This window comes from Lactuca sativa, chromosome 5 (genome assembly GCF_002870075.4).
Source record: "Lactuca sativa cultivar Salinas chromosome 5, Lsat_Salinas_v11, whole genome shotgun sequence".
In the NCBI taxonomy this organism is placed as follows: domain Eukaryota; kingdom Viridiplantae; phylum Streptophyta; class Magnoliopsida; order Asterales; family Asteraceae; genus Lactuca; species Lactuca sativa.
This window is the reverse complement of record NC_056627.2, coordinates 111,744,746-111,769,515: the sequence shown is the minus strand read 5'-3', so window position 1 is coordinate 111,769,515 and position 24,770 is coordinate 111,744,746.

Below are 24,770 nucleotides of genomic sequence, written 5' to 3'. Positions count from 1 at the left end.
GGAGGCTGCCCAAAACGTCCAGAAACCCTAAAGGAACTCTTCTCCACGTTTTTGGGGCATAGGGGCCCTTTATATACATGTAGGCTATTAGGGTTTACAACTAGGAAACCCTAATCTGGATGCTTAAGCCCTAAGCAGCCCATGGACTCCTTTAACATATCCCTTGGACGATTTCTAATGGGCTTCCAATAGAATTCGTCCAACCTATATATTATTAGGTGACCCATAGCCCAATTATAATTATCTTACAATTACAACTCCAATCCCCTAAGCTTAATTAATCTCTTTTAGCCACAAAATTAATTCTTGAATAATTCTTGACTAATATTAATTAAACAATATGATTTCTCTTTTAATATATTATTCTCATAATATATTAATAAATCATATTTAAACCTTTCTCTCCTTAATTCATCCTACATATTGCTATGGTGAAGGCAACCCAAAAGGACCATGCTCATAATCGGGTCAAGTACATAACAAAATAGTTATGGACTTAGACACTAATCCAACAATCATATGTTTTTAAAACTAGAATTATAAAACATATAAAAGGCCCTTTTACAAACCTCAAATCTATGCAATCCTTTTTGAAGAGCATTCGTACATCTCTTGTATGCACTTGTGGGATAAAGGATACATAACTGCTTAGTGTTATCTTTTGATGGTTGGGGTGTCTTCCCGATTTCTATAACCAAGTTATAGGCCGATTACACAAGTTTTTTGAATTGTATGATTTGATCGGAAATCTTTTGTGATAAAGGATACCTAAGCAAGAGAGTCCCGAGGCATAGATGAGATTAAACATTTTTAATTAAATTTGTTATTAGGGATCCTATAAATCTAGGAATTATATAGTAAGATATAATTGATAATCAATATCTACCGGGTTGAATTCAAATGAATGGGATAAAGTATACCTAACCATTCATTTGTTTTGCAACTAGGATCCAAGACTTTAATAATTAATGTTTTTGGAAACTAAAAGTGTATTAATTATTAAAGAGTTTAAATATTGAAAATACTAAATGAATTTTGTTAAAATTTTGTAGTGAAATAATCCATTCTCATTACCATGAATCAATATTTTTTCTTTAATGACTTAATGAAACAATAATATTCACTAGATACAACTTCAATGAATGGGTTCATGTCTTAAGAGACAATCTCTCAAGAGATATGAAATTGTATACACTTAAAAGTCCTAGTCCTAAACTATTTGCTTTGAGCAATAAGTCTGAACATGATACCTGGTAAAGGCATCACCATGATGTTAAAGATGTTTCTAACATCAAACTATGAATAGTTCAAGGCCTAAAAGAGTCACCTTGTGTGATCTAAGAGGCCTATATTTTATGTACTGAACACCTTTAAGCCCAAAAAATCAATAAGGCCCATATTGATGGATCTTGTTTCTTTTGTGGAGAATTGGACACTGGAAGAGGATCTGCTCCTCTTATCTGGAAAGAAAGTCTGGAAAAGACTAGTATTTCAAGTATCTACTGGATAGAACTCATACTTTTCATATAACACTCAAGTAGTTGATACTTAAATGTTAATATAATATTTGTAAATGGTTTGCAGATATTTACAGAAAAGAAACCAGTTGAGCATAGTCAAGTTGAAACTATACTCTCGGAGTTTAGTTTATTAATTATTCTAGGAACATAATGTACTTGTAATATAAAGAAATGTTTGTTTTGGAACATTGTATGTTTTAAATTTAGCTTGTCTAAATATATGTCTCAGTTAATTTATGAATCATTGACTATATAATTAAATCATTTTTATAACGATCACATATATCATAACAAGCATGTCATAAAACTTTATAGTATTTCAAGGATTCAAACTATTACTATGCATGCATATTTATATTTTTAAATACATAAAGTTTATACATGTACATATGTTCATTACTTTGGAACGAACCTATTTATAAAAGCAAGTACGTTACACTTTTACATACATAACAAGCATACTCCGCTTTTATAAACTTTATTCAATGAAATTCATTTTGCCTAGTGACTTAATCACAATTAAGTTAGGGCTGAGAGGTATTCGCATACTTTAGTTAAGGTCTTTTTAATGAGACTATATTCATTAGTTGAGTCTAAACAATTAGCATATCCACACTACTATAACCGTTAATCTTTGGAGCGAGATATATATGTATAGATATATACGGGGTTCACATCCCCAACTGCGGTTGCTAACTACAACCTCAACCAATCAATCGAAGTAGGTGGTAAGTGTTTGCACTTGTTACTATAACGACCAATGAAGCATTGTAGGGGGTACATTCAGTCACATAACTCGGTTATAGGACTCACTCTAAACATTAACGAGAATCTCTCTCTATCTCTATCTCTCTCTCTCTCTCACTACAAACCATGGGCTTGGTTGCTTTCAAAACGATTTTAAGTATGGATTTACTTATGCAACTGTACAATTTGGTTTTCAAGTATATTCAAGGATTCTTTACAAACACACTTTTAAGTGTAGATTTACTTATACAAAGATACATTTTGGCTTTTAGAGATTCTTTACAAACACAGTTTAAGTATGGATTTACTTATACAAATATACATTTTGGCTTTCAAAGACTCTTTGCAAACATAGTTTTAACTATTGTTATACATACAAAGAAAATACTTTTTAGACTTTTTAAAAGTATTACTGTTGTTAGCAAAAAACCTGTAACTCTCACCAACCTTGTATTGACCCTCAAATTGACATGTATTTTTAGGAAATCACTAAATAGACATTCAAGATAGATTGGATTATAGGTGACATAGTTTATTAGCTATTGTAATATCTACCTATCTATTAAGGAAATTGATGTACTATTATTATTTGTAAAAACCTTGTATTCATAAATCAATATGGAAAAAGAATGCTATTTTATTTATTGTTGTACTTGTGTATATATTTAGTTTACCTATGATCCATGAACTAGTCACACACCATGATGTGTTCCTCCGCCTCAGCCGGGGGTGTGACAATTCAACTTCATGTTGTATTCATCTAATATGTTGAAATCTCCCTCAATATCCCTAAGGTGGTCTTAAGCTCTTTTGGATTTGTCCACCATGTCATTAATGTATACTTCCATGGTGTCTCCTAGTTTGTCTTTGAACATTTGATTTACCAATCTTTTATACGCTGCACCTGCATATTTTAGACCAAAGGAGATATGAATATAACAATATATACCTGTAGGGGTTATAAAGTTAATATCTTCTTCAAATGGTTCCATTTATATTTTTTGGAATCCAGCTGAGGCATCCATGAATGTTAGTAATTCATGGCCTGTCATGGCATCTGACATAGAGTCTATGTGTGGCAAAGGGAAAGGATCCTTTGGTAAAGCCTTATTAAGATCTGTGTAGTCCACACACACACTCTCCATTCGCCGTTCTTCTTTTGTACCACCACCACGTTGGCTAACTACCTTGGAAACATTACCTCTTTAATCATTCTTGTCTTAAGAAGTTTTTCAACTTCCTCTTGAATGATTTGGTTTCTCTCAGGTTCAAACTTCCTTCTATTTTGATGTATAGGCCTGAAAGAAGGTTTTATATTCAGTTTGTGAGTTATAATTTTTATCTATATATCTTCGTGTTTCCATGCGAAAGTCTTTTTTATGTCTTTTAGGAACTGTATTAGGTCCTGGTCGATTTCCTCTGGTACTGGAGACCCTATAAGTACTTTAGCGTCAGGGTCCTCAAGTTTTAAGGGTACTTGTTTTAGATCTTATTCTTCAGCTTCTAGTACGTCTTGTGCCCTTTTCTTTAATTGTTATGCTTTTCTTGGTATTATGGAAGGCTACATCAAGGTCTTGTTGTTGGATAAGGTGTCTAAGTCCATAACTATATTTAGTATGTACTTGACCCGACCCGGCATGGTCCATTTGGGTAGCATGACATCATGCATTTGGATAGACTAAATGAGAGAAATAACACTTGTGGTTTATTAATATATTATAAGTTCTAATATATTAACAGTATTATTTAATTAGTATTGATCAAGAATTAATTGGAATTAATTAAGTGATCAAAAGATGACGAATTAAATATATGGGTTGATTATGTAAATCATTCATAACTTGTATAGTGGGCTAATGCTCTATGGATTATCAAGTTGGGTTAAAACCCATAGGATGCTTCATGGGAGTTACAAACCCATGGGTCATGGAAATGAAGAGTCATGTCACATTAGGGTTTACATGGTGTACCCCTAGATGTGACACACTATAAAAGAAACATGATATTATCCAAAGTCGGCCACTAGAAGCATACGATAGGGTAAGCCGATTTTTGCAAGTGTCATATATTCTCTCAAAGTTATTCCAAAGCATTTGGTGTTGTGTGAAACATTTGAGGCATCACACTTGGGGTGCTAGGCTCTCAAGGTTTTCAAGGAATCAAATCAACTACAAGGTATGTAATTCTAGCCATCTTTTATGTTAAAAGTTCGCCATGTATGCTAGATAGGATTATGAACATTGGAAATCATATTTTGCATTTATTTTAGACAAACATAGATCCAAGATTTTCTAGGGTTGCATGTACACTAAGCGGTGTTAGAATGCTCATAACCCATCAGTGGTATCAGAGCCTAGGCTTGTTTGTTAATACTTGATGCAAAATAGTGTAAAAATCGAATTCTTGATCTGTCTGCACAGGGGAATCGACGAGTCCATGGGGGGGACTCGACGAGTCTAAGTGAAACTGCATCTAACTCGGCGAGTCAGTTTGTGCACTCAACGAGTTGGCCAGGCAGAGTGCAGAATTACGATTTTTGCTACTGGAAATGGACTAGAAACATTACCCTAAACTGTTTTGATGTTGTAAAACTTGTTTTAGATGGTGTAATGGCCGTTCTAATCCATTTACAATGGCTAATATCAAAATTACATGATTATATGTGTTTATATGTTCTTGAAATTTTGATATGAATCTTCATGTTCTTATGAGTTCTTGATAGATCATATGAATTACTTGTTTAATGCTTAATTCATGATCTTTATGTGTTTTAATGGAGTCCATAACTTGTCCTCAAATTATGGATAATCAAAAGTCTCTTTGTTTTAAACCCATTAAAAGAACACATAAGTTACAAAAATGATGAGTCTTCATTTTAATAACTCATAAGTTATGAATTGAAGAGTTTTGTTAAGTTACAAAACTTGCCCTTAAGTTTTGGAACATGTAAAGTTATCTTAATAAACTTTAGTTCCAACCCCTAGATTTTTAAAAGTTAAAAATTGTGACAACCCGACATTTTGAGTCAATATAACGAAACACCAGTCAAACTTAAGCCAAAATTTAACTTTCCTAAAAATCTTATTTGGGTTAAATAATGTAGTAGAAATCGTATCAAGGTTTTCGTACATATAAAGAACACTAAAATCCGAGTTATAACGAAGAAGTTATGATCAATCTAAGATTCGCGGCAAAAACCGGCAACGTTGATAGACGTAAAACGCAAAATTTCGATACAATAATTTTTAGCCTTAGGTATCTAAATGAAATTCCTAGATTACGTTAAACCGCGATCATGCGTAAAAAGAACGCCCAAATCTGACTTCGTATGAGGAAGTTATGATTTTTCGAAGTTTCTAACCTAGCAGTAGACAGCTAAAAACTCGAAATAGAGATCGAACGATCTTTAGCCGACACAACCTAAACAAAAGTTGGAGAGCCCAACAATAGGAGTATAACAATAAAATGTCTGACGAAAACGGACGTCGGATGAAGAAATTATGGATTTTTAACGAGGATATCGTGTCCCGACCTATTAATTAAAATATAATTAAAAATAAAGTCAAAATTAGCTGATGGAGTCTAAATGAAAGTTGTAGAGTATTTTCTCACCTTCGCGTGGATATAAATAACGTCAAAAACGGAGCTCGTATGCGAAAGTTACGCATTTTAGAAGTTCTTGGCACGCACTTCAAAGTCTTATCCGACGGAGTACGCCCTGCGTACCCTCGTACGCCCAGCATACTCGGATACTAGGCTCCGGATAGTCCACATCGACCAGACACTTCGCCCGAGGATGCGGTCAGCAGTGATGCAAGCGAACGCCCTGCGTACCTTCGGAGTATGCCCCGCGTACGAGGAACGCCCCGCGTAAGTCCGAAGTACGCCCAGCGTACCGAGGACCTCCAGCTCCTATAAATAGATTGCGAGGGTGCCGACTGTTTTCACAAAAATACTTCATTTTTACACTATTTTGCATCAAGAATTCAATTTTTACACTATAAATAGATATGAAACCAGGAAGTCGGGAATCTAAGCCCCGACGAAGGTCCGAAGCCCCGAGATTCCCGAGAATCTCGTCACTTTCCGGTCGAGGTGCCGCACGGGAAAAATCTCGTTTTCTTCAAATCACGCACTTTCTTCGGTGAGTTCATACCCCTATAAACTACATTTTTAAATCTGTTATCAATACTTTTTATATACACTTTTAAGGGGGGGGGGGGGGGGGATACAAGTAAACACACGATTATTATCGTGTGTAACCCAAGTTTTCACTAAATACTCATTTTTATCAAGTAAATCATATGTGATTCATAACCACTATATGGAATCCTTCGTACGCAAAATATATCATGATATTATCTTATCTGTTGAAATTAAATATGTAGTTATATGTATACGAATCAAACACTTTATTTATACTTTGAGTATGTGTGTTCATTTATGTCACTACAAAAGTTACACTTTACATAACAAGTGAGCAATTCAGTAGGGTTTATTATATAACGAAACAAACTTTTGGAAAAACTATAATAGATTACGACAAACATTTTTACATGTTAAAAACTCGTTATCAAATTGTCTTACATACTTTATGTTTCCTTTCAAACACTGTTAGAATCGTGTTTCAAACAAAAAGTCTTATTATACTTAAAATTGTTCTTATCAAACAAACTACTTTCAAATCGCTTTATAAACTGACATCAAGGCATCATCTCTTATTTATTAAACTTTTATAAGATTTTACAAAACTTCTTTTATATTTCTATTGTCAAATGCACGCGTATATATATATATATATATATATATATATATATATATATATATATATATATATATATATATATATCATGTATACATATGTATACATAAAAGTTTCCATTAGTTGGTTCAGTACCTTTGGGTAGCAAAGGCATACTTCGGTTATACATGCACAATACTAGTAACTATAATAGGTATAGTTAGGATATACTACTTACCATTCCAAGTACAAGGAATTACACTAGAGTCAGTTTATTAATGAGTCTATACTAATACATTACATACTATATGAAGAGATACGATTACATACAATTACAAGGCATACAAATTTCAAGACATACAATTACAAGAGATACAATTACATAAGATAGTGTAATAGATATTCATGAAATTTTACATACTACAAGTACCATATCAAAGAGATATTTTCATATACAAGAACAAATGGACATTTTCATACGTAAATCTGTTTTATACTAGGTTGTGAGACTTTTCACGTACTTTCGAGTGTGCATTATTAAGTCCTGTATTATATACCATAATCCCTTGTAAGGGGAGCATGATACTTGTGCATAGATCTATACGGGATTGACAATCCCGCACCTAAACTGTTAGCTACAGTTAGACCGGCAGGTCTGGGGTGACAAACGTCATAACATTCCAACGCCTGAAAAACGTTGTTACAGGCAGTCTGGGTCATTAGCATGGTTATAAAACTCACATGGAGTATTAAAAACACGTTGATTTACGGGATTATCATATACCTTAGCGATTATAATTGTACACAAATCTACTATTTTAGATAGGAAAAACATCATGGTAGTTTCATTTTGGGACTTTTAATCTACCATCTACTTACAAACAAATATTGGATTTCTGAAACAAACATTCAAAACAGTCGAGTCTTGGTAGAAGGCTACACTTTATACTAGTAGAAAATATGGGATTTTCTAGGAGTTTCAAACGTTTATAATTACTTACAAACATATTCGTTGGTACAAACTTTCTTTCAAACATTTACAGGTCATTCTTTACAGCTTTACAAATCAAAGTCACATAAATACTTATGAATTCACCAGCATTATTGTTGATACTCGCTTTCAAAATAACTTGTATTCCCAGGATATGGATAGACAGGTACGACTACCAGGTTCTGTGAAGACGGAGCGATCAAGACTCGTCTTTTATTTTTAAATATTCATTTTTGTAGAATTTTACTATGAATGAACTCAAATGTAATTAAAATTATACTATTAATGCAATGGATGATGTTGTTGCTTGTTTACTACTTTGCATTGTTGTGATACATTACATGACGTCCTCCACCCCAGAACGTTTCTGCCGTTCTCGGTTTTGGGGTGTGACAAAAATCAACCCTTATACTTTATAATATTATAAGTCAATAATATATATATATATATATATATATATATATATATATATATATATATATATATATATATATATATATTTGTATAAGAGCAAGTCGTCTTACCATTAGTAGGCCTCATTCACAAAGTCGGTCTATAAGGGGGGTATAAGGTTGCTGCCTATAAAATGGCAGCTTAATGGGTGTCCACTCTCACCCACCGCTTCCTTGATCGGTGGAGGGTCGTTAGCCGAACGGGTAGGACAAAGACTTATAAAACTCTCATTAAAAGCATGATGAATATTATTAAGTAACTAAATGTTTTGTTAAATTCCCAATCTTAGTTACTTTAGGAAAATGAGAATAAGGTGTTAATCCATTAAATTACACTTTACACTTTGATTAAGTTGTTAGTGGAGCGTGTGCGGTTAACCGGCACACTAACTTGGACTTAACAAGGTAAGTAAAGGGTGACTTAAGGTTTATTATAGGTCGGTGGAGCGTGTGTGGTTAACCGGCACATTGATTGAGTGATAAACTTTAAGGGTACCAAGTAATTTGCATGGTTACTTCACACCTCGTTTTGTGATCCATGGTATCCCGGTCACAAAAATTGGAGGACACACTCGAGATTGAAACATGTCTTTGAAAAGTCATTGAATCTCAAAAGAATCTAGTAATTTCTAAGAGCTAATTAAAACCTAATAATTTATATTTCGGTTTTTGGTGGAAATTGGTGAATCGTCATTCACCTACCTTTCAAATATGTTATAGCTTAGATTATGACATACCTCTTCTAAATTATGATATATTGTGATTGGATCCTAGCCTTAATATTACATTTGGGTATTTTATTAAGGACTATCTTTATATCTAAACTAAACTTGTTCTCTTCTTTTCATATGTCTTCCAACAACACTACTTCTAGCTCAATCCCTACTGGCTCCTTTTCCCTCATGAACCTATGTGTGAGGGTCATCTTCGATGGTTCCAAATTTATGGATTGGATCTGGAACATCAAGATGGTGACTCACTACGAGGACAAGGAATATGTCCTCGATAAGGAGCTAAAGGAGATCGATGAGTCCACTACTACTCCCCAGGAGATCGCTGACTTTTGGACTCATGAAAGAGATGCCACCAAAGTGGCGTGCATCATGATGGCAACCATGACAGCTGAACTCTAGAAGTCCTATGAGGACTACTACCCTTTTGAGATGCACCAAGATATGATGGAACGATACCATCAGAGTGCTCGTCAAGAGCGGTATGAAATAATCTCCTCCATGATAACTACCAGGATGAAGGATGGAGATTCTGTCATGAGCCACATGCAGAAAATGCAAAGGTATGTGGATCGTTTGTTGAAGCTTAATGTGAACTTCCCCGAGGAGCTTGTAATAGATATTATTTTGCACTCCTTACCCTTGTGTTATGATCAATTCCGCATGACATACCACATAAATAAGGAAGAAGTCACACTCAACAAACTTCAAGGACTCCTAAAGACCGCAGAAACATGTCTTAAAGGTAAGTCGATTGTTAACACTCCTACTCCTACTCCAAACTCTGCCCCTGTCTTGGCAACCGGGAAAGGTAGAGGGAAGAAGAGGAAGAGCCCTTTGAAGGGTACCAAGGGTAAGAACCTTGATGACTCTTCTTCAAGTGGAAACAAGAAAGGTTTTGTCACTCCTTCTTCTGACCCAAAAGAGGCTAAATGCTTTTATTGCCATGAAAAGTCGCATTGGAAGCGGAACTGCCCAAAGTACTAGCAAGACATAAAGGATGGGAATGTGAAACTCACCCATGCAGTTATTTATACAATATTGTCTAATTACTCACCCTATTCTAATTCTTGGGTCCTTGATACAGGTTGTGGAATTCACATATGTTCTGATTTGCAAGGACTTAGAAGAAGTGAGAATGTGGAGAATGGAAAGATAAACTTGATCATGGGGAATAGGAAAGCTTCACTTGTCACCAAAATTGGATTTTATTCTTTGTTGCTAAGTAGAGGGTTTACTTTAGATTTGAATAAGTGTTGTTATTTTCCTGAAATAGCAAGAAATATTATTTTCTTTCATGCGTTGTACAAACAAGGGTTTACCTTTTCTTTTAATAATGAAATTGGTGGAATAAATGCTTTCTTTAATAATGTTCTTTATTTTAAAGCATTACCTTGTGATGGTATGTATGAAGTTGTATATGTTGTAGATAATATAGGAAATAATGTGTTATGTATTGATTCTTCTAGTAATAATAACTTGGATAAAGCATCATTATGGCATTGTCGTCTTGGACATGTGAGCAAGAAACACATAGGCCATCTCTAAAAGGATGGAGTCTTGGAGTCATTTGACCTAAAGTCAGATGATAGTTGTGAAGCATGCTTACTTGGAAAAATGACAAAGTCACCGTTCACTGGTTCTTGTGCTAGGGGTGAAGGTTTGTTGGATCTGGTACACAAGAATGTGTGTGGACCCTTCAAATCTGCCACAAGGGATGCTAATCATTATTATTTGACTTTTACTGATGAATATAGTAAATATGGATATGTCTATTTAATCAAGCATAAGTCAGAGACTTTTGAAAGGTTTAAAGAGTTTAAACAGGAAGTCGAGAATCAATTGGGCAGGAACATTAAGATGCTTCGATCCGATCGTGGTGGTGAGTATCTTAGTATAAAGTTCCTCGACTATCTTAAGGAATGTGGGATTATCTCACAATTGACACCTCCCAGGACACCACAGTTGAATGGTGTGGCTGAGAGGTGTAATCGAACCTTGTTGGATATGGTTCATTCCATGATTAGTCGAGCTTCGCTACCAATCTCATTTTGGGGATATGCCTTAGAGACTGCCACCCATATACTCAATCTGGCCCTACAAAGAAAGTTGCCAAAACTCCTCATTGGATGTGGACTGGTAAAGTTCCCAAACTAGACCACAATTCAAGATTTGGGGTTGCGAGGCTTTCGTGAGACGCGAGAATCATGATAAGCTCGAACCTCGAAGTGAGAGGTGTATTTTCATCGGCTACCCACAGAAATCCTTAGGTTACCTCTTCTACAGACCTAGGGACAATGTGATCTTTGTAGCAAGGAGAGGTGTCTTGAGAGAGAGAGAGAGAGAGAGTTCATAAGACAAGGAAACAGTGGGAGACAAATTGATCTTGAATAAATTCAAGAGTCAAGTGGTGAAGCAACTTCAAACCCTAGCACTCAACCTGAGGAGGAAACTCCTGTTGAACCAATTGACAAGTTTGTACCTCTGAGGCGTTCCAAAAGGGTTAGGAATGCACCTGAGCACTACTATGGTTTCCATATTACTACGGAAGGTGAGACACTTATCAATGATGAGACATTGGTAAGTCTGGATGAACCTAACAAATACGTGGAAGCCATGGCAGGCCTCGAGTCTGCTAAATGAAAATAGGGAATGGACAGCGAGATACAGTCCATGTATGACAATCAAGTTTGGAACTTGGTTGACAATGTACTAGGTCGTAAGACAGTTAGGTGCAAATGGATCTTCAATAAGAAGACCGACATGGATGGTAATGTACACACATATAAGACACGACTGGTTGCAAAGGGTTTTTCTCAAACTCCAGGAGTTGATTATGATGAGACATTTTCACTAGTTGCAAAGATTAAGTCCATTAGGGTTCTGTTAGCCATCGCTGCATTTCATGATTATGAAATATGGAAAATGGATATCAAAACCGCTTTCCTTAATGGAAGTTTGGCTGAAGATATTTTCATGAGTCAGCCAGAGGGTTTTGTCAGTACAGAATACCCTAATAGAGTGTGTAAGCTTGAGAAATCCATTTATGGATTGAAACAGGCACCTCGCAGATGGAATCTTTGCTTTGATGAGAAAGTCAAACAGTTTGGCTTTTCGAGGAGTGAAGATGAATCTTGTGTCTATGTCAAGGCTAGTGGGAGTATAATTAGCTTTTTGGTACTGTATGTGGATGACATACTACTCATAGGAAATGACATCCCAACCCTGTAGGAAGTGAAGTCCTGGCTTGGGAAGTGTTTCTCTATGAAAGACCTAGGAGAAGCTGCCTATATTCTAGGGATAAGGATTCTGAGAGACCGAATTAAAAGACTAATTAGACTTAGTCAGAGTACCTACTTGGATAAGGTGCTGAAGAGGTTCAGCATGCAGGACTCCAAGAAAGGAGAGTTACTCATTCAGAGTAAGGCCAAACTGAGTAAAACTCAGAGGCCAATTATTGAAGCTGAGATAGCATAAATGAGTCGAGTACCTTATGCTTCTGCAGTACGCTCGATCATGTATGCTATGACCTGCACTTCTCCTGATGTGGCCTTTGCTTTGAGAATGGTTAGTAGATATCAAGGGAACCCTGGCAAGGCTCACTGGACTACGGTAAAGAATATCCTCAACTACCTACGGAGGACTAAGGACTGGGTCCTTACCCTCGGTGGGAGTGTGATGACTTGAGAGTTGTAGGGTAGAGTGATGCTAGCTTTCAGACTGATAGGGATAATTTCCGCTCTCAGTCCGGCTGGGTCTTTACCTTAAACGGAGGAGCAATCACTTGGAAGAGTTCCAAGCAGGAGACAGTGGCTGATTCAACTTGTGAATTAGAGTATATAGCAGCAAGCGAGGCAGCCAAGGAGGCGATATGGCTGAAGAACTTTATTGGAGACCTTGGAGTTGTACCAGCTATAAAGGAGCCAATGGGAATTTTCTGTGATAGTGAAATTGCAGTTGCCTTAGCCAAGGAACCAAGGGATCACGGGAGATCCAGACACATCGACAGAAAATACCATTTCATCAGACATCGAATATAAGAAGGACTCCTCGTGGAAAAGAGGGTATCATCGGATGAGAACCCATTAGATCCCCTCAGAAGGGACTGAGTCGGGTTAAGCATCTCCAGCATGTTTGGAGCATAGGGCTGGAGGATGATATTAGTCTTAGTTGTTAGATAATTTTGAAATTTGTAAAGTGTAATTGACATTTGATGATGAATAAAATTTGTGTTTATTTATGAGTAAAGTGTTGCTATCTTTTGTCAATCATTTGTTATATTTCTTTTGCATGTTTTAACTTCCAGAATAATTATGTTTGGTATATCATATTATTCAAATTCTCCACAGTCGGTCATATGTTGGAAGTAGGTATGAATCAAGACTATCATGAGTTTGTTGCAGAGGTCTAAGTTGTTGGACATGGCTACAACACTCATGAGTGCTCATAAGTTATGAGCATTGGATTCAACCCACGCTCACTGGTATCACTTGATGGAACTTATCTCAAGTGATCATGAGATGGTAATATCATGTAAGTCTTCAAACCTAGAGATATGACTTGTTGCCTATGAGTTGGTTATGCATTGATCGTACGAAACCGTATTGGCAACTTGATGTTATAAAACATACTTTTGTGTGTGATTCAACCAGTAGTAGAATAAGCATATGAGTCGAAGTTTATCTGTTCCTTCTTGGATTAGAAGCAATATATGGGCCCCTTGATGATTTTGTTTTGACCTATGCATCGGGCCCGGTCAGAACTAAGTTGATGTGTTTAATTAAACTCTTTGTCAAACAAATCGGAAATCGGGAAACAAACTGCTGGACAATAAGTAAGACATTGTTCCATGTATTTGTCCGACTGATATCTAGAACAAAGGATTATATAATCACTTATCTTAAATGGCGTATCATCATCTTGTCAGTTCCGAGAGACCTTGAAAGAGCTACGATTGTTGATCGGTTCCTGAAGTCATACTTACAGATATAGTTATTAGACTTATCCAAGTGGGAGATTGTTGGATAAGGTGTATAAGTCCATAACTATATTTGGTATGTACTTGACCAGACCTGGCATGGTCCATTTAGGTTGCATGGCATCATGCATTCAGATAGACTAAATGAGAGAAATAACACTTGTGGTTTATTAATATATTATAAGTTCTAATATATTAATAGTATTATTTAATTAGTATTGATCAAGAATTAATTAAGTGATAAAATGATGACGAATTAAATATATGGGTTGATTATGTAAATCATCCATAACTTGTATAGTGGGCCAATGCTCCATGGATTATCAAGTTGGGTTAAAACCAATAGGATGCTCCATGGGAGTTACAAACCCATGGGTCATGGAAATGAAGAGTCATGTCACATTAGGGTTTACATGGTGTAACGCTAGATGTGACACACTATAAAAGGAACACGATATCATCCAAAGTCGGCCACTAGAAGCATACGAGAGGGCGAGCCGATTTTTGCAAGTGTTATACATTCTCTTAAAGTTATTCCAAAGCGTTTGGTGTTGTGTGAAACATTTGAGGCATCACACTTGGGGTGCTAGGCTCTCAAGGTTTTCAAGGAATCAAATCAACTACAAGGTATATAATTCTAGCCATCTTTTATGTTAAAAGTTCCCCATGTATGCTAGATAGGATTATGAACCTTGGAAATCATATTTTGCATGTATTTTAGACAAACATAGATCCAAGGTTTTCTAGGGTTGCATGTACACTTGGAGGTGTTAGAATGCTCATAACCCATCACTTGTAGCATTGTTTAGATTCTTGTTATTCTCCGATGATCTCACTATCCCCCAAGTGGTAGGAATCTTGATGCATTGATGGTATGTCGATGGAACCGCTTTCATGTCATGGATCTAGGGCTTACTTAATATAACATTCTAGGAAGATAAAGCATCAATAACACAAAAGCATTGCATAGAACTTACACCATTCGATGTAGATAGGTAGCTTGATCTCTCTAATAATATGCTTCATTTCACCGTTGAATCCTATTAGTACTAAGGATCTCTTGATTATCTCAGATTTTGGGATGTTCATCCTTGTCAGAGCATCTAAAAGTATGATCTTCACCGATGATCCTATGTCGACCTAAATCTTTCTGACAAAGTGGTTGGTAATGCAGATAGTTATTACCAATTCATCATGATGAGGATCATGGATATTTTCTCTATCTTATTCATCGAATGTGGTTTTTTTCTCGCTTTTTATCGATGTGTTCTTCTGAGTCCTCTCTTCTTTCTCTGTTTTAGATACGTTGGCGTGTCTTTTGGCTACAGAGTAAGAATTTCCACAAATATCAGAAACCCTATGGATAACATTAGTTACGTTGGTGTCCGAATGTGGGATTCCTGGTTTTTCCAGGATCTTCACAGGATCCAACTCCTTTTCCTTCGATCATACTTTTCATCTTCCTAGGATCTGTAGAGTCTAGAGTTGTAAAAAGTCGAAGTGTTTGTTTCTTTAGTTTCGCATGTTAGTTATTTTACTAAGTCTTCATTTTTTGCGAAACGTACTGCTCTAGACTTAGTATATTTTTTGTACACTCAGGTTGCCTATAAATAGGGACTGAGGTTAGAAGTAGAAAGAGATTTTTGAACTTGAGTATTCTTTCTACTTAAAACATTGTAATCAGTTCTTCATCAATATAAGATCTGATTAATATTTACACTCTGTGTTCTTACTTTTCATTCATCTAATCATAATTGCTTTCGGAATCTCGATAATAATTCACTTCAATTGGTATCAGAGCAGGATTCAAACTGCATTGATCTGATTTTCGTTTGAGAATCATTTGCTTTTTGAGTAGTAACTTTACTCAAAATTTTCCGCGCATTTTGGTTTTGAAAATCTCTCATGATCTTCAGATTTGAATCGATTCTGCTTTTGAATTGTTTAGTCGAGTGATCGATTAGCAATCTGTGATCATTTCATTTGATCAATTCTCAATTTCATCAAGTTTTTTAAAGCTTTCTAAAATTCTCGTGTTCATTAATGGTGAACATCAACATGAATACCATGACTTCTTTCTCTCACTTACTTGGTTCTTCAACCAAAATTCCGATGTTAATCCCTGAATACTATGATTAGTGAGCTGATAGAATGGAGGATTACTTAAATGGAATAGATGAAGAACTTTGGAATTGTATCAATGGAACAGCTCAAGCTCTTGCAAATGTTCAACCAATTGGACAATTTGCTACAACAACTGAAGTTGTTGAACAACAAAACCACTTGAAGAAGAACGAAAAGAGATGCATGAGGGAACTAAGAGGTGCTCTGCCTCCTGCGGTTTACAATTACATTCGTAGTTGTAAAACAACAAAGCAAATCTGGATCACTTTGAAAGAGAAGTATCAAGGTAGCGAAAAGACGAAGATCAACTCTGTGAAGCAGTGTCTTGTTGAACTTAAGGAATTCAGAAAAAAAGATGTTGAAACTCTCGAAAACTACTATGATCGTCTGAATGAGCTTGTTTATCGCTGCAATAGGTATGGAATCACAAGGTCTCTCATGGAATTCAATCTAATATTCATCATGGGCCTTCGCAAGGAATGGCAAAGTGTGAGTATGATGATAAAGAATCAACAAAGTTTTGATACAACCAGCTTGATTGATCTCTACAACCAGCTGAAAACACACAAAAGCGAAGTTTCAGAAATATTTGAAGAATCAAAACAAAGTCTAGGAGGTTCTTTGGCTTTTGTTTCAAAGGTTTCAGAGGTTGATACTAATGAAACAGATGGTTCAGACAATGAAGGCTTCTTAATGAACTTTGATGATGAAGCTGTTGCATTCTACTCAAACAACAGAGTTAAGAAATTTTTCAAAAAGCCTTTCAATCCAAAAGGAAAGTCAAATGATGCGAAGAGTGGTGTCGCAAAAGTTGGAAGTGAAGAGAAGAAGAAATTGGAAAAGATTGATGAAAAGCAAAAAGATGCGAAGGATGTGAAGAAGTTAAAAGGTGATTCGGGAATTTATTGTCACTACTGCAATGGTGCAAATCACTTCGTAGCTGCTTGCATGCTGAGAAAGAAAGAGGAGAAGAAGAGCAAAATTAAAGATGAAGCCTACTATTCCGAAAAGCTCGAAGAAGTACGTGCGAAGGCAAAAGGAATGTCATTAGTTGCAAAAGGAGAGTCTGATGAAGAAAAGAGTGGAACATATCAGATCTGGTCTTCAGGATCTGATGATGAAGAAATGAGGCATCCAACTCATGGTGCAATGTTCGCAAGCTTTAAAGACAATTGCGAAGAAAATGTTGCAGGATAATGCTTTGTGTCCAAATCCACAGACAAATCTCCAATGACCACCAACGTACGTGCTATTCTTGAATCTTTTAATATTCCTTTATCTGCTTAGGATGCTGAAATTACTTCATTTGATGATACTGTGGCTTATTTTGATTCTGTTATTGTGTCTGCTAGTACTGAACCTCAAAATTTAAAAATGCAACTAGTTGAGACACGGAGAGAATTAGAAATAAAACGAAGCAGAGTAGACAAACTTGAATTGCAGATCAAAAATGTAAATTGTGATAGGGACAATTTTGGAAATGAAGTTAGGTTGTTACTAGCACAAAGAAATATCTACTGTAACTCTGCTAAGCGTTTGTATGCAAAATTAACTGCTTTACATCATTCATCTGAAATTAGCAAAGAACAACATAGGAAACTTTTACCTTTTCTTTAATATGAACGTGAAAAAGTTGATGTTGTTTCTTATGATTGCGAAAACACAATTGCACAATTTGACAAAATACCTGATGATAGATTCATATATGGTATTGTCAAAATTGATGAATTCTTGAATGTTGATGTGTTGGTTAGTATTTTCAATGAAAGTTTGACAAAGAATGAACAAGTGAAAATCTTAAAGAAAACCGAAACTTAAACTCTTGATTCTCAACTCAATTATGCTGATGTCAATGACAATTCAGATAATGTGAGTGAAATCAGTGAGATCGAAGAGGAAGAAGAGGTTGATTGTTCTCAATTGTCAATCATTAATATCACATCTAAGATCAAAGGTAAAGAAATTATAGTTGATTTGATAGTAAAAGATGAAATTGATAAACCCTCTACTTCGCAACATTGTAGTTTTGATAATGTGGAAGTTGAAAGCTGGAAGACTGATGAAAATGATGAAGACAAAGAAGATGTGAAGGTTTCAAATGAAACACATCAACGAGTTGTCGTTGATCAAGTGTTTGGTGATACAAAAGAATTCGACAAAATTCTTAATGACAAAGGTGCACATTATTTGGAAACTAACACTGTGGTTTATCCAAATTTTATATGTACATATAACGCCATTTTTCCAAATCAAGTTTTTGTCACAACTGGAAATGTTGAGAAAATTAAACCTGAATTCAACAAAATGGTTGAAAATGATAATAAAAGGTCGACTACTGAAGGTTTCTTTGCAAATCAAAATACAGTAGAAAACAATTTAACTCAAAATTCTTATGTTTTTCAAGGACGAAAATCATAACAAAAATGGGTGGTTAAAGGTTAAAAAGAAAACAAAGTTTTTGAAAAAGTTGAAAAACCAAAGATTGAAGTGAAATTAAATTCTCATGAATTTAAATTGATGGTTGGAGATTATTCAACAGAAAATAATGTTTCAAAAAGAAAACCAAGAAAAGCAATCTTTTGGCAAGTTGTGTCCAATGATAAACCAAAAGTTGAAAAAGCATAGATTTCAAAGTCAAATTCATCAAAATTTCAAAGAATACATAAACAAAAGGATACAAGTTTTCATAAACCAATAAATTATGTTGACAAAATTCCAATGAAAAACAATGATAAATTTGTTCGGAAATATGACAACATTAGAAAATATGAGACTTCGCAAAAAATTGTGAATGATCATAAGTTTCACAATGTTGGCAAATTCACGAATAATTCATCAACTTTGAATATCAAAACTCAAGAAAAAATGAAATTTTCACCTAAACAACCAAATTTTCCAAATCCTTCAGTCTCAAAACCGACAAAAGTTTCATATACAAAAGGAAAATCTGATGTATGTACGATCAACCGTTGGCTTGAATGGAAAGGAAGACAATATCATAATGGGAAGTTTTCAGAGCAACAGATAAAGATTGCATTTGACAGGTTCGTGAATAGCTCTTCTATTGGTAGTTCATCATCTCATGATTCGCATGTTCCGGTACGAAAATGGAAACCAGTTATCAAAGTTGTGAATGTTGTGAAGGATGAGATGAATGTCAATGGAAATCCAAAACTTTTGGTCAACTATATTTCAATATCTAGATCTGATGATGTTGATATAATGGATAGTGTCACAGACAAAGTGAAAACATGGTTTTTAAATTCAAAGCATTTGTTCAAAACTACTAATGAAGGACCCAATAAGTCTTGGGTTCCTAAATTTTTTCAATAAATGCAGGAAGTATCATTTCAGGTTGTGTTTAACGAAGAAGGAAGTATCATTTCAAATGCGAAGACAAATGAAGTACTTCTCAAATCCAAAAGATATGGTGATATGTTTACACTGGGCATCAAACCAATCGTGGGCAAACCTGCTATGTGTTTACTATCAAAGGCATCTAATGATGTTAGCTGGCTTTGGCATCGAAGATTGTCGCACTTGAACTTTCGCAACATTAACAAACTTGTCACTAAAGATTTAGTTCGAGGTTTACCTATACTAAAATTTGACAATGATACTTTATGTGCAGCTTGCGAACAAAGAAAACAACATAGAAAAGGTCATCCAATTGTGATAGATTCAAAGATCGTGGAACCATTGGAACTTCTTCACATTGACTTATGTGGACCGTCGACTGTTGCTACAATCAATAAAAAGCGGTACATTTTAGTTATTGTTGATGATTTTTCTCGGTTCACATGAGTATTTTTTCTCAGGTTAAAATCTGAAGTTGCTCAGACGATGATTGATTTTATCAAAAAGATTGAGATTAGTCTTAAAAAGTGTGTTCGCAAAATTAAAAGTGATAATGGTTCTGAGTTTAAAAATCAAACACTGGACTCTTTTCTCACAGGCAAAGGCCTTTCGCATAATTTCTCATCACCTTATACACCACAACAAAACAGTGTTGTTGAAAGAAGAAATAGGTCTTTATGCGAAGCAGCCAGAACCATGTTAGCCTATGCGAACTTACCTCAATATCTTTGGGCTGAAGCTGTTTCGACTGCATGTTTTACTCAGAATCGGTCATTCATTCATCGCAGATTCAACGTCACTCCATATGAAATACTCAACAATCGAAAACCTAATGTCAAATTTTTCCATGTTTTTGGTTGCAGGTGTTTTATAATGAATCTAAAAGATAATTTGACAAAGTTCCAAGCTAAAGCTGATGAAGGCATCTTCTTAGGATATTCGCAAAATTCAGTTGTATACAGGGTGTTAAACAAGCAAACAAGAAAAGTTGAAGAAACTTTCAACTTAACCTTCGATGATTACTATCTTAAACAAACGGATTTTCGGAAATAATTCTGAAATAAATGATTTTTATTATGACTTAATTTTCGGAATTCCTGACAGGGCAATTGATGCGGAAGTTAATGCTCCTGATAATCAAACATCAACATCCTCAAAACATACTGATGATTCAACAATCACCACAAGGTCAATATCTTGCGAAAGTGTGCCTGAAGTTCGTATGGAGGGAGAGCATACGATCACTAATGATCAAAGACAGCAAGCTTTCGAGGGTGAGAAAGAGAATATGAATCATCAAGTTGAGGGGGAGCATTCACAATGTCAACAAAATCATCAAGTTGAGGGGGAGCATTCACAAATTCAATAGGAACATCATTTTGAGGGGGAGCATCAAGATGAACATCATGTTGAGAAGCAGCATGATGCAACAGAGCAAATTAATCTTGATGAAAATGATGAATTTCATGAATTAAATGATAATTTTTCTGTTGTAGGATCTGAAAATGAAGATATGTACGAAGATGCACCATTGGAATTTGATCCTGATTTTCCGCCTCTTGAGAAATGGACAAGGAATCATCCAAAAGAACAAGTAATTGACAATCCACATGATGATGTGTTGACAAGAGCTCAAATTCGTGCGAAAAATGAGGTACTAAATGCGAACCAATAACTGTGTATGTTTAATGTCTTTATTTCGAAAATAGAGCCAAAGACATTAAGGATGCTATGGAACACTCAGATTGGGTTGTTGCTATGCAATCTGAACTGGTTGAATTTAAACGAAACAAGGGTTGGAGATTAATTCCTAAACATTCTGATGTTTCAATTGTCGGACTAAAATGGATTTTTAAAAATAAAACCGACAAATATGGCAATATTATTCGTAATAAAGCTAGACTAGTAGTTAAAGGTTATTCTCAACAAGAAGGAATAGACTATGAAGAAACATTTGCTCCTGTTGCAAGACTCGAAGCAGTTCGCATATTTTTAGCTTATGCAGCTCACAAAGACTTTGATGTTTTTCAAATGGATGTTAAGTGTGCATTTTTAAATGGAGAACTTGAAGAAACAGTTTATGTTGAACAACCACCAGGATTTATAAATGAGGAACATCCTGATCATGTCTACATTCTAGACAAAGCAGTTTATGGGTTAAAACAAGCACCAAGAGCCTGGTACGCAACACTTACAAATTTTTTGAAACAATCTAAATTTAAACAAGGATCAGTTGACTCCGCTTTGTTTCGTAAGAAAGTTAGGAATCATCTCATTCTTGTTCAAATTTATGTTGATGATATTATTTTTGGCTCAACTGACCCAACATTGTCAATTGAATTTGAAAATCTAATGAAGAGTCAATTTGAAATGAGTATGATGGGAAAAATCAATAATTTTCTTGGTTTGAATATAAGACAGAACAGGGATGGAATTTTAATCAATCAAGAAAAATACACAAAGAACTTGCTTGAAAAGTTTGGAATGACCAACAGCACGAAGCTGAGAGTACCTATGGCAGTGGGAACAAGACTAACTCCTTCGTTAGATACCCCAGCTGTTGATTTAACTCTTTATCGAAGCATGATAGGGTCTTTATTGTATTTAACTGCAAGCAGACCTGATATTATGTTTTCGGTATGTAATTGTGCTAGGTATCAAGCTAATCCCATAGAACCTCATTTAACTGCAGTGAAAAATATTTTTCGCTATCTTAAGGGGACAATTTCATTAGGACTTTGGTATCCTTCGAAATCGGGATTCTTCATTCAAGCTTTTTCAGATTCTGATCTAGGAGGATGTACTTTGGATAGAAAAAGTACAAGTGGTGGATGTCAACTACTGGATGGGAAGTTGGTGAGTTGGCAATCGAAAAAGCAAACTTGTGTCGCTATATCAATTGCTGAAGCTGAATATATTTCAGCTGCTGCTTGCACTTCGCAAATAATTTGGATTCAGAGTCAACTTCGTGATTATGCTATCAATATGAAAAAGATTCCCTTGTATTGTGATTCTCAAAGTGCAATTCACATTTGTCATAATCCAGTACAAAACTCAAAGACAAAACACATTGCTCTTCGATATCATTTTATCAAAGATCATGTGGAAGATGGGAACATTGAAATACATTTTGTTAAAACCACTAAACAACTTGCTAATATTTTTACTAAACCTCTTGATGAAAAATCATTTGTAAGAATTTTAGCAGGTTTGGGAATGATCGATGTAAATGCAGTTTCAAAATCAATTACTCAAGAATGAAAGGTCCATTCAGCAGCTCTAAGTCAGAATGATTCAGAAGTTACTGTTCATTAAGCGGCTTCGCATGGCTTCGCAAGCGCTTATCTGTTAACTAAGGTTCAATTTATTTTTTTGCGAAAAACTTGGAAAATCAAAAATATTTTCTTTTGTTTTGTTTGTATTTTAAAAAATTCAAAAATCCAAAAAATTTTACTTTGTTATGTTTTTATTTTTTAAGAATTCAAAAACCACAAAAATATTTTTAACTTTGTTTCTTGAGTTTGTTGTGTATTTAGTTTTAGTCAAGGTCATAATGCGAAGAGGTCATGCTTATATGTTTCAATGGGAAGGTATCATTTCTTTCAACTTTGTACTAGTTAGGATGTCCCTAGAAGCAAGCTGCAGCATGTTGACTCAAGCCTCGTATGACTCTATGTGTGAGAAATGAAAGCCTTAATGAAATTATCATATGAAAATTTCTTCCCAATAAGGCTTATATTCGCATTAGTCAAAAGAGCTACCTTACTCTTCTCATATGAGTTAAGAGTTTTCTGTTTGGTCCACAAATAACAGAGGTACATTCTATCTTACAACCAATTTTTTTCATCACAAAATTCTTCACACAAATCACACACAAAGACATATGTCCAAGAGGTCTCTGATCAAACCTATCGAGACTTTGATATACAAAAATTTTGTGTTTATGATCTGACATCATGAGTCCGTGATGAAAATGAAACCCAGACATCTTACATCTTAAGGAATTAACGGGGAAAATTGTTCCAGAAATTGACGAAACTTTTGTTTCAGTACCAACAATTCGAAACTCCAAATCATATTCAATTCGCATGAGTGGTCTTAATCAAACATTCGCAACCCACGATGTTTGTTACCCAACAAGATCCAGTACATAAAATTTTTCATGAATATGATTTCTGTGTGAGTTTCATTTGAATTTCCTAGTCATGATAAATATTTTCAAAGCTGACTTGTCACTGACTACACTGGTCATACAAGTAATTTCTGTTACAATTTATCACCTTATGTTTAGGAGGACATGTAACGATATTTTAAACCAACCCAAGAATCATTTTTAAAAGAAGCCCTTTGATACTTATCAAAAAGTATTCGATTGTAATTCACGGGAACATACACAAGCTGTTGATCATCTCTCTTGATGATTAATGAAGCAACCTTTGCCTGGGGTTTATCTGCCTTTGTGTCAAATTGCATATTTGACATCACAGAATTCCAATTTTTTTTAACTTGTTTCTCATCTTATTTCTTTGACTCACATGCACTCACGAAATCCTTAAGGTTCTAAGTAATACCAACTTAGACTGAAGATTTCGCAAGTCTGGCATATGACTTCGCTTCTCATCCCAAAAGTGAAAGAGCCTAGCCTCCATGCGAAGGGTTCTAACGGTTATAATTCAATAAAGGGGGATAATGACTGGCTGTGTATTCATGACGTCTGGTATTCTAGCCGGTTTTCTAAGAGAAGTGACATCTGCTTTTTGATGTATGGCTATCTTTTTGCAGTAATGGTCCGATTTTCAAGGTGCCACATTGGATTACATTAAATGCATCCCGCTTCAAATTCAAATCATTCAGGGTTACATATAAAAAGGGATTCAAGAGTATCTTAAACAGTTACGCGATCAAACTCAAAAATTCACAAATCCTCTGAACCTTCATCTTCTTCAAACCCTAACAATGGCTGCTACTCAATCCAACACCGAAGAAGTTATTTCACAGTCTCTAATGAAGATTCAAAGCACCAACTACCTTGTTGATCCTAATGTCTCATCTTACCCAGAAGAACTGAAGATGTTGATTGTTGCATTGAAAAGATCACCTTTATCAACCGCAATGTTCAGTTCTTTTCC